Source organism: Rhineura floridana, chromosome 5, assembly GCF_030035675.1.
Source record: "Rhineura floridana isolate rRhiFlo1 chromosome 5, rRhiFlo1.hap2, whole genome shotgun sequence".
In the NCBI taxonomy this organism is placed as follows: domain Eukaryota; kingdom Metazoa; phylum Chordata; class Lepidosauria; order Squamata; family Rhineuridae; genus Rhineura; species Rhineura floridana.
Genome location: NC_084484.1, coordinates 57,673,177 through 57,685,427, shown reverse-complemented (window position 1 = coordinate 57,685,427; position 12,251 = coordinate 57,673,177). Strand labels below are relative to the sequence as shown.

The 12,251-nt window shown below is 43.6% G+C and overlaps 1 protein-coding gene across 5 annotated transcripts in view; it reads left to right on the top strand.

The window, feature by feature from the left end:
• Nucleotides 1–12,251, top strand: part of IL1R1 (interleukin 1 receptor type 1) — an 81,895-nt gene that overhangs the window by 34,142 nt on the left and 35,502 nt on the right. Inside the window, exon 2 of one of the 5 annotated variants that reach the window (XM_061626820.1) lies at nucleotides 5,549–5,890. The exons of 1 other annotated variant lie outside the window; for it this stretch is intronic. The gene's annotated coding sequence lies outside the window, so the exon portion shown is untranslated. Of the gene's footprint in view, nucleotides 1–5,548; nucleotides 6,302–12,251 lie in introns of all 5 variants that reach the window. 3 more of the 5 variants (XM_061626821.1, XM_061626819.1, XM_061626818.1) reach the window with 3 other exon arrangements.

Sequence of the window (12,251 nt, the reverse complement as noted above, 5' to 3'; positions counted from 1 at the left end):
CCAAACTGTGTTTGCATTTTTACACATTTGTAGGGCAGTACAATATCTCAGAGAGGTCCCCTGGTGCATTCATTATAGCTGCCCAATTTCCCTGCTTTTTAAAGTTTGATAGAAATATCTGTTGGCTATAGGTACTAGGTCTGGCACCAAAGGGCGGCCAGGTTGGGCCCTGGCTGAGGGCCCCTGAAGGGCCCCTCCTTAGGGTGTGTGGGTAGTGCTCCCCTTCTGCAATCTTTGGCACAGTCAAGTCCCGACTCAGCTGCTGATCACAGAGATGGAGCTACCAGACCCCTCCTACAGACTATGTGGGCCCGCAGTGCCCGCTCCACCTACCTCTCCTCCCATTCTGTGACCCTACTGCCGTCTTGATTGATGGCAGGCATATGCATGCACACAGCATAGTATGCATGCATGCCATCAACGAAGGTGGTGGTGGGGGTATCAGCCCCTTAAAGAAGCCTCTGCTGTCATCTTGGTTGATGGCAGCAACCTGCATGCCCAGCACACAGGGCATTCACAGAAAGAGAGAAGGGGTAGGTAGAGCAGTCCTGCATGGTCTCTAGAGGGGGCTGGGAGCAGGGACCCTGGGGGCAGGCTGAAGCTGAAGGGCCCAGTCACACCTGCCGCCGGCCCTGATAGGTACATTTATAAACCACAAGGGTTTTTTGCCTATTAGTGAATATATCTGGCCAGATGTTAAGGTATTAACTGGAGTTCTTTCTCTAGTTTCCCCTGCCTAATGGAGTGAAGCAGGTGGTTACTAAGGAAAGGGCCTGCTTGGTGGTACTTCCTGGTTAAGTAATGCTCTTCACAGAGAAGCTTATCTGGTGCCTACGCTAGTTTCTTGTCAGTGCCAGATGAAGACTACTTTATTCCCACGAGCCTCTTAATAACTAAAGTTTAGTGAATGCTTCTAATTACTTGTTTTTAACTGTTTTTATTGATAATTTTAACATTTCTTGTAAACTGCTTACAGGTTCTGCCACAATCAAGTGGTATATAAATTGTGTTAAATAGATAAAAGCAAATAGAATTTTAAAACTATATTGTGTCTCTCACTTTTGCAGGATTTTAGTGTTTTTTAAAAAATCAAATTCATATTATGATGTTCTGTGATGGTTTTATGTGATCTTTCTGCTGGTACAGTTTTCTATATTGATTGTTTTTAGTTTAGATTGTATTTTTATTTTATAATGTTTATGTTAGTGAACTGCCTAGAGGACATGGTCAACTGGGCAGTATATAAATAATCTTCCCAGGAGTTCATCCTGACTGAAATCATTGCTAGGATTGGATATTTGAGAGTTACACTATAAAGACTGGAAGAAACTACAGAAGTCTCTGCAATTCATCCAACTTTTGCTGCTTCCACCTGCTAGAGCAGTACATATTGCAATACCCTAAAATGCTTGCATCTTCTCAGAACTCGCAAAGGACCCCAGCTCCAAAGGTCGAAGGACTTAGATTTTTACTGGCACATTTGGTTCTTGGGAGGAGATGAAAAGATTTGAATTTGGGGATATCTCTGTGGTTTTGTCTGTGTTAATAACCTCTTGTTGCTGCTGTAATTTGTTAACTTGAATAAATACTGTTGTGTGGATACATAGGGGGGTTCATGTGTGTTAAAGACTGCTACCTCGACATCCAAATTGTGATCCCAGCTTTTCCTGGGTGGGAGCTTCAGCCACAACTGAATTAAAAATAAGGAAAATAACACCTAGACAGACAGTGTTCACAGTCCTGGGTGCTGACCCAAAGCTTGCATAAGATTCTTCTGGAAGCCAATGAGGAAACTGACTACGATTGGTAGTTGGTAATAAATCTGAAAGAAAACCATATGCATGTTTCTACTTCAGTGAATCAAGGTCACAAGAATAACTTCTGGGACATGACTAGCTATCACACAACCTTTTAAAAAATGTTATGGACAAATTAAATAAGGATATGGTGAAATTACTTTTTTGCAGGCTACATTTCAGTCCGTGCCAGTTCTTGATTTTCTGGAATCATTTTTGAATCATTTGTGCTGCAGAATCAAGCCAACTGGTGCAGCTCTACTAGATACCTTATTGTGGTGGTTAGCATAATCCCGTCTTTCCACTCAACAAACTAGCAGTCAAGGCAGCTATGCTTGACTCAGACTTTAAAAAACCTAAAAGTAATTATGCTTTCATGAAAGATTTTGTTGGCATTGTGCACATATTATGCGATTATGCTACATAAGATGCATAGCATCCATTACGTGAAAGCTTTGGAGTACTGTATCCTGTTTCCAATTTTACTGTCTTGATCTTGTTTACTTTTGCAGTCATGTATTATGTTAGCACTGGGTGGATATTAGCTCCAGGTAAGGGGATTTTTCATAGATATGTATCATTTATCTATAATAGGCATTCATAAAAGGCATTCAGGACTATCTCTGGTTCAAATTCAGTTAAGAATACAAGAAGGGCCCTACTGGATCAGATCAAAGGCCCATGTAGATCAGTATACTATTCCCGTAGTGGCCATACAGATACCTCTGGGAAACCTATAAAAAGGAATCCTCCTCATATGCTACCCTCTCTCCTATTTCCCAGCTAGTGGTATTCAGAGGCATGCTGTTATAATGAAGAATTGTGAAACATTAAAATTTTTACCCCACTGATTGTTTGGATGAATCATGTTAAGTGACTAAGGGCACAATCCAAGTGGTATATACGCCAGGCTGAGGGGAGTTGGATAAGGTGGATCCTGGCTCAGACAGGCTATGCTGGCAGAAGCCCCCTCCCAGCGCAGCTGCAGCACAACCATGGGCAGCTGGCCCAACCCAGCTCAGCCAGGGATCTGCTGGAGTAGCCCAGCCTGCGCAAGGTCCCAAAAAGGGGCATTCCAGGTGCTGGGGAGCGGCCGAGGGAAGGGGACTTGTGCTACATCCGGGTCCCATTGGGCTCTGTCCTGTGGCCCCCTGGTCCCAGTAGATGCTACTAGAGGAAAAAGAGGGTTTTGCTGAAAAACCATAAATATCATACACCAAAAATAATGAACGTTGTTGTATTTTCTTTTATTTCTTTCTTCATAAAAAAACTTTTTCTTCATAAAACTGCCCTGTTTTATGCAGTTTTATGAAGAAAAAGTTTTTTTATGAAGAAAGAAATAAAAGAAAATACAACAACGTTCATTATTTTTGGTGTACTGTTTTATGCAGTTTTATGAAGAAAAAGTTTTTTTATGAAGAAAGAAATAAAAGAAAATACAACAACGTTCATTATTTTTGGTGTATGATATTTATGGTTTTTCAGCAAAACCCTCTTTTTCCTCTACTACCATTTGTTCTTTGACCACCATCTGCACTTTTTCCCAGTAGATGCTACGCCAGGAAAAAAGGGTGGTGGAAGGAAACATACATTTTGTTTCCTTCCACTGCACCCTGCCAGTGCAGCCAGCATCCTCCCCTCCCAGTGACTCCTAAATGGCAGGTGGATGTGGCAGGCCCTTCCATCAGCTCCGCTCACACCATGTTTTCATGTACTGTTTTGTTATTATATTTGTAAACCATCTTGAGTGAGCTTTTCTTTTTTGTCCTGAAAGGTAGTATAAAATATGTATATAAATAATCTACAGTGAATTAACATAAGTTAAGGAAGGAGATTGTTATGAATTATGTATGTTTTGTATTTTATATTTTATTGATTTTTTTATTACTGATTTTTTTTTTTTTACAAAAACTGATTTTAGGTCTGCAGTGACATAAAGCAGTATATAAAAACTTGAAATATAAATAAATAAAAACAGGCACTGTATAAATGCTAATACTGACAGCAAGTAGAAAAGGATCTCTATCAGGCCCTTGGTTCATCTGTCCTGGAATTGTCTATTGTCTGTCAGTGGCTTTCAAGTATTGTTGGTAGATTTTTACACAACTCTACTACTTCAGGTGATTTGAGATCTAGCGATCGAATCTAGGACTGCATGTATGCACAGCATGTGCTTTTACCACTATGCAACTTTTCAAAATTGTTCACTAGGCCCAAAGTGCACAAACCATGCCATCTGTTACCATTGCACTGTATACTGTGCAAAATATTCACACATTTATTTCAGAAATAAATCCTTCATTTTTAACCTAAGGAATGCAGTCCTGGATAATTGTTGCTGTTCATGGTGATGGTGGTTTGTGGATTGTATAGAACACTTGAAGTTGCCTTGTAATGACTCCTAGTCAGGCAACTGGTCTGCCTAGCCCAGTAATGCCTACTCTGACTTTCAGTGGCTTTCTGGGGTCAAAGTTTATTGCCATTACCTGCTCTCTAAGCCTTTCAAATCATGGGCAGGTAGCCTGTGGGTGGCCCCACTCCAGGCAGTATGGCCAACGGTCAGGAGATGAAGGAAGCTGTAATCCAACATAACATCTAGGCTGGAAGGCCCCATCCTTGCTTTAGGTGGAGATGCTTAGGGTGGCAGTTTGTTGGGAATTGACCTGAGGCCTGTAAACTTACAATTCATCTGGCTTCAGTACCTTTATCTGTGTGACAGTCACCTGGTTTTAGATGTTTATGGATTACCCCCTGGCAAAAATATTTTTCTTATTTATGATAACTAGCATAGCATAATGGTATACAATAACCCAGCACTGTGACCACTTGCACAGGATCTTTGCTGTTACTTCAGTCTTTTTTAAAAAAATGCTCATAGCATGAATTATGCTCTACACTGTATTCTACACAAATTGACTATCCTTAACCAGCCAGTAGCATAGCAGTTAAGAACCTGGAATACCTGTTCGAAGAAAACAGTTGGCAAGGAGCACTGTCACCTTAAGTGTTCAGCAAAGCTTATTCTTCCCTTTGCTTTTAAAGTCTTGCCAAGATAGCATTTTCCTGAAACAGGGTGTGTGTGTCATGCCAAACACTTTGCTAATCCTGTACCATTCTAGGGAGAAGTACAAGCTTTTACTGAAAGCTGCACCTTGTAAAGTTAGAACTGCTTGCGCTTACTCATTCTGGACCGGAAAGGTACTTGGCCTGTGTAATGGTGTTGATCCCTGGCACTGTATAAACTGACTCCTGGGGCATATTATCTGAAATTAACCCGACTTTGGGTGATGGTGGTCGAATTTCAGAACAAGCGCGGAGGAAAGGGTGCAAGAATCCCACCTCAGGCAGGCTCCAGTTTTATAATTTCGTTTTGTTTATTTTTTACTTCATAGGGGAAAATCTGTCCTTGCCTTGAAAACAGGGTCAAAGGACGAGCTATACAGCTGTTCTCTTTATGCATATTTACTCAGGAACAAACTCCAGGGATTTAAATCGGTCGTCTATCTTTGAAATAGCGTGTACTACAGATTGCAAAATGCTAATGTCGCGTTATAGCATGGCATTTTACTATACTGCTTTGTCTTTCGGCTTTTTTTGTTTGCTGGGAACTAATTGTTTGTATTTAGCCTGGCGCGCGGCACAAATGCGTGTAAATCGTAAATAACCCTGCAGCCGGATCATTATTGTTTTGCCTGCGTCAGCTAGCAAGTCGAGACTCTTTAACAGCCTGAGCCTTTCTTATGTTTTATCAGAAACCCCATGGAGTTCAAGGGAACTGCTGGAGGAGTTGAGAGTTGGGACCCAGTCCGCGGTGCTGATATCTGGGGAGTCGTGGCCGCTTGTTGTGAGCTTGTCTTCTTCTGAACCAAGGCAATCGCAACCCAGATTCTGATCAAGCGCGGCTTCTTCCCGCTCTCTGTGCCTCGACAGAGGCCAAGTGCCCCTGGCATCATCCCACAGAGTCCTCCGTCCGGCTCGCCAAAGTGTCCAAGAACGCGGGGGCGGGATTTGGACTAACAGCGGTGGGCGGAGCTTCCCTCGGCGCTTTCTGCCTGGGGAGAGTGGCGGAGAAGCTGCTGGCGGTGTAAGTCCAGGTGAGGAGGAGGCGGCGTCGACGTGGAACGCGCGGTGTGGGTGAGGTCCCGGAGCGACTGTTGTGGAATTAGTGTCCCCGGGCAGAGCGTACAGCTGACGGGCGGAACGAAGCCACGCAGAGTATACGGGGTAGGAATAGCCGGCGTTTTTCTCTTCTCCGGTGCAAGAGGAGAGCGCTCGTGGGAAAGAGTTTAGGCACAGCTAGTTCCCGGCACCGGATGAGTCACTCTTTGGACCAAGACGCGCGGCCTCTCCTTGCCTGAGACGAGCGATCTGCGTTGGGTGCGAGCGAGCCAGAAAGCAGCTTCTCAATTGGGCGGAGAGCCTCCCAGTCCCCTTCTGTATACGCGAAGTTTATTTTGTGCCTTCAGAGGACAAGATATTGTCAGATCCTAATAAACTTCAAGAAGGTTCGTCATTTCTACCCCCCACCGGTCGCCCGCCTTTAACGGCGGTAACGCAAATGAACAGGTGGAGGCTTTTTCAGCATGGTTCCTGGGGGCGGAGGGAGCTTCAGTTGTATTCCCTCCTGCGTGTTCTGGGGCTGATGATGGTAGAGGAGGCCTGAAAGAAAAGCGACCTGGCCCTTCTCTTGTGTTGGTGTAGAAGGGATGGTTAATCTTGCCGCCTTAATGAGGAGAAGTGTCGCCCTTTCCACAGTCTGCCTCTTAACAGAACACTTATGAAATATTGTGGACATTGAGGTTAATGGATTGAGAAACTCAAGAGAATCTAGCAGGATGGATCCACTCAATCTAGAAGCCAGGTTTGTTTCTAAAATGGGCTTCTGATTGGGACCTGTTAAGATTCTCTTGAATTCTCTAGCTTGAACAAACTACTGATCCCTGTAGGGATCTCTGGCTCAGGATTTCAGATTCTTTACTGAAGGTGTCCCCTCTTAGGATTCTTTTATGTTACATTTGTCTGTTAGATCCTGTTCTATCCCTGACCTGTAAGTGGTCCATCTTAAGCCTGGTTGTAGTTATTGAGGTAATTCCAATTTGGCAGCAATCCACCTATAAATGGACTATGCCCTGGTAGACCAGGGTTCGAATCCCCACACAGCCATGAAGCTCACTGGGTGACCCTGGGCCAGTCACTGCCTCTCAGCCTCAGAGGAAGGCAATGGTAAACCACCTCTGATACCACTTACCATGAAAACCCTATTCATAGGGTCGCCATAAGTCGGGATCGACTTGAAGGCGGTACATTTCCATTTCATGAATGCTAACTGATGCAAGGCCTAGTTTTGGAAATGGTGCTGTTTGGTATATGACCTGCAGTTTGTTCAAGTTGGTGGCATATACACTGCAAATGCAACTTACTCCATAGGTATGATCTAATGAAGGGGCAGGGAGGAAACGGCTTCACTTAAGGGCAGAGTTTAAAATGTGGGGTTGTATCTGTCTAAGTCATGACTACCTTAAGTCCACTGATTTCAGTGGTCTGCTCTAATATGACCTTGTTGGATACAACACAACAAGTATAGATAACTTTTTACTGGCCACAGCAAAGAACAGGAGAACCAAGTGTTTCTTTTCCTTGATGGCTAGGATGGTAAGTCTTGGCTCTGAACTAGGCCACATGCACACCATTCATTTATTCTACTATTATTCCACTTTAAACAGTCATGGCTTCCCCCAAAGAATCCTGGGAAGGGTAGTTTGTGAAGGGTGCTGAGAGTTGTTAGGAGACTCCTATTCCCCTGAATGAACTCCAGTGGCCAGAATGGTTTAACAGTCAGCCCCTCTTCCAAGAGAACTCTGGCACTGTAGTTCTGTGAGGAGAATAAGAGTCTCCTAGCTCTCAGCACCCTTCACCAGCTAAACTTCCCAGGATTCTCTGGGGAAGCCATGACTGTTTAAAGTGGAATAAATGTCTAAATATAGCCAGGGACAGGTTTAGTTTATATTTGAGTGGGAGACACATGTGTCTGCTATAGAATAAGACAGGGGTAATGCTGAAAAACAGTGATACTGTTAACAGTCCAACAGTTTCCTTTTGGAAAGCAAAGGGACTTTCCATCTATGCGCAGAACATATCATATGGAAAGCAGGATTAGACCAAGATGAAGGAGGTGTGAAAACTGAAGGGAGAAATATCAATAATTTAAGATATGCAGACGATACCATACTACTAGCAGAAACCAGTAATGATTTGAAATGAATGCTGATGAAAGTTAAAGAGGAAAGCACAAAAGCAGGACTACAGCTGAACGTCAAAAGACTAAAGTAATGACAACAGAAGATTTATGTAACTTTACAGTTGACAATGAGGACATTGAACTTGTCAAGGATTATCAATACCTTGGCACAGTCATTAACCAAAATGGAGACAATAGTCAAGAAATCAGAAGAAGGCTAGGACTGGGGAGGGTAGCTGTGAGAGAACTAGAAAAGGTCCTCAAATGCAAAGATGTATCACTGAACACTAAAGTCAGGATCATTCAGACCATGGTATTTCCGATCTCTATGTATGGATGTGAAAGTTGGACAATGAAAAAAGTGGATAAGAGAAAAATCTACTCATTTGAAATGTGGTGTTGGAGGAGAGCTTTGCGGATACCATGGACTGCGAAGAAGACAAATAATTGGGTGTTAGAACAAATTAAACCAGAACTGTCCCTAGAAGCTAAAATGATGAAACTGAGGTTATCATACTTTGGACACATAATGAGAAGACATGATTCATTAGAAAAGACAATAATGCTGGGAAAACAGCAGGGAGTAGAAAAAGAGGAAGACCAAACAAGAGATGGATTGATTCCATAAAGGAAGCCAGAGGCCTGAACTTACAAGATCTGAACAGGGTGGTTCATGACAGATGCTCTTGGAGGTCACTGATTCATAGGGTCGCCATAAGTCGTGGTCGACTTGGAGGCACAAAACAACAACAAAGTGCCTGCCTGCCCTCTCTCCCACCCATCCACCCACTCCCCTCCCCTCCACCTTCATCCCTCCCCCTACCCTTCCTAATAATGGAATAATGTGGCCCAAGTCATACATGTGTGATGCATTGATACTGCATTTAAAGAACATAAGTGGTTTGAAATATAAGCATGTTTAACAGCATGCAGTTTCAGTTACACCTTCTCTAGTCCCAGTGTTAATTAATTCTACATTATCAGTATATAAATACATATATATCTCCATATTTCTTATAGTTGGGCAGCTGGTATCAGTTCTATTGGGGCCTTGGATTATTTTGCTCCTTCATATCTCTCACAGAGTTAATGCTCTTGTTTGGCATTTCGACGCTGGTAAAAGGCATTCCTAGCCAGTGAGGACACCTGGGCCTCTAGTGACAAAGATGGATCCAGGAGCACCCCCAGACTACAAGCCTGCTCTTTCAGAGCAGTACAACCCCATCCAAAGCAGGCAGTTGACCAATTATCTGAACTTGGGAACCACCACCCCACAGCCCTTCCGTCTTGCTAGAATTCAGTTTGTTGGTCCTCATCTAGCCCACCACCGAGTCCAGACACTGATCCAGGGCTTGCACAGCCTATTCTGATTCAGATGTTACAGAGAAATAGAGCTGAGTATCATCAGTGTACTGCTGACACCTTACCCCAAATCTCCTGATAACCATTCCCAAGGGCTTCATATAGATGTTAAACAGCATAGGGGACAAGATGGTACCCTGCGGCACCCCACAGCACAAGTGCCAGTGAGCTGAGAGACAATTACCCAATGCTGTTCTCTGAAAACAACCCTGGAGGTAGGATCGGAACCACTGTAAATCAGTGCCACTGACACCCATCTCACCAAGTCAGCTCAGAAGGATACCATGGTCAGTGGTATCAAAAGCTGCTGAGAATCAGGAAAGAATAACAGGTTGCACTCCCCCTGTCCTCCTCCCAATAAAGGTCATCAATCAGAGTGACCAAGGCCAATTCAGTTGCATAACCAGGCCTGAACCCAGATTGGAATGGGTCACGATAATCTGTTTCATCCAAGAGTACTTGAAATTGCTGCGCCACAACCCTCTCCATCACCTTCCCTAAGCAGGGAGTATTTGCATCCGGGTGGTAGTTGTCACAAACCAATGGGTCCAGGCAGGGTGGATTTTTTCAGGAGTGATCGGATTACACCTCTTTCAGGGTGGTTGGGACCACTCCCTCTCACAAGCATGCACTGACCACACCCTGCATCCACTTGGACATATCTCCTTGGCAAGTTTTAATAAGCCAAGAAGGGCAGGGGTCAAGAGGATACATTGCTGGCCCTATCATTGCAAGCACCTTGTCAACGTCATCAGGATGCATCAACTGAAACTGATTCTACTGGATATCTCACTGGGGACTAGAGTAGATTCAGATGGGGCATCAAGATTGCTATGGAGGTGAGCAACTTTACCCTCAAAGTGCCTTGCAAACAATTCACAGTGGGCTTCAGAAGAGTCTAAAACTCCATTTTCTGGAAGCCAGTGCAAGGATTCCCACTAGTGCAACAGGACTTGCTCCCGTCTTTTTCCCCGTGTCTCTCCAATCTGCTCTGGAGAGTTGCGAGAACCCCCAAAACAGCACATGGGGAAGGAGAGGGGAGATCATTCCACTGGGCAAGCAGAAATGCTTGCACTGACAGAACGATCTTAGTGCTACACTGAATACCACCTAATGTGTTGGAAACTGCATTGTTCAAGTTGCTAAATCAGTTATTTTCAGAAGCCAAATGTTTGTGTGTGTATTACTGAGTCCTCAAAGTGTCTATTTGAGGTGTCCATAGTATTGGAAAGTATTGTGAATTGTACTCCAATAATGAATGTTCTTAGTTTATTTTGTTAGCTCTTATCCAGAACTGAAGCACTAGCTCTTAGATTATGGTAGTTTATTGGACTTCACTTTGAGTTGACTGATTAGGGACTCTTAGGGGACAAACAACTTACAGGCATACCCCGCTTTAACATACGCAATCGGACCGGAGCGTGTATGTAAAGTGAAAATGTACTTACAGTGAAGCAATTATCTATGCATGTACTGCACTGCAATCGCCACTAGATGGCAGCGGCGTCATGCCATTAAGTGTCTGTAACTGCGAAGCATGTGTACGTTAAGCGGGGTATGGTGGCGTATGGAGCAAGTACGTTATAGCAAGGCAATGTTAAGTGAAGCGATGTTAAGCGGGGTATGCCTGTACTTGATAGTAATCTAATATGTTCATTTGATTTTAAACTGGGAGCAGAGATTCTAGTTTTTATAAAGCATTACCTTTCTAAAATGAACATCTGTCTTGTGTTCTGATTGTCTACTTTTGGCAGAGCCAGTGTGGTGTAGTGGTTAAGGTGTTGGACTATGACCTGGGAGACCAGGGTTCGAATCCCCACACAGCCATGAAGCTCACTGGATGACCTTGGGCCAGTCACTGCCTCTCAGCCTCAGAGGAAGGCAATGGCAAACCCCCTCTGAATGCCGCTTACCATGAAAACCCTATTCATAGGGTCACCATAAGTCGGGATTGACTTGAAGGCAGTACATTTACATTTAGCATAGCACTGTTTTATTCTTGTGTACATTTTATGTAACACCTAATATCTTCCTAGGCATTCACAAATATTAAGGATGAGCAGCCTCTGACTGAATAGGAAGTTCATATAGGAAGATAAATGCCCAAGGCTAAGGGCAAGGTTAGAATTCTTTGCACCCCCTTTGTAAAATCTTTGTGAACTTTAGATCTCTTTCCTGATTCTACTGAATAGGGCAGTTGGATTATGCCTATCCGATGGATGGTGTCTATCCATCCTATGGGTCTAGCTTGCCTTGTATATGTTGGATGCAAGGAGGAGTGTCACTTAGTACGTCTAGAATTCTCACCTTGCTTTGTGCCAGGTAATGGTACTGTATTATTGGGCCTGCGCATGCTGGATTCAGTGTGCAGAAGTGCCACTACATGTTACATTCAACCAATGTACTTGAGGGAAGGTAATGCATGTGGAAGGGAGCTGAGCCTGGTGGCTGCAATCCATATGCCTGCTGCACATTTGGTACATATGCATTCGTGAATGTGGGGAAATGACTTCGGGTTTCCAAACTGTGAACTCATAAATGCCTTTTCTTCAAAGCCAACAAACTTCTGAAAAACAAAGTCTTGTAAATTTGGGATTCAGCAAGACAATTGGGTAAAGAGTAAACAGTAAACTATATAGGGCAGGCTATATTGAACGGTTTCTGAACTCTTGAAACCTGCTTGATAGATGGGGTGATGTTCCTCCTTTTAGCCAAGTGGAAGAGCTGGTAAAAATGGATCATACCAGAAATACAACAAGGATATAAATGGAGCAGATATAATTTTATAGTGGAAGAAACATAGATGGGTGTGCATTAGTACTGCATGGGTTAGGAGTTAGTTTGTTTTATCTGAC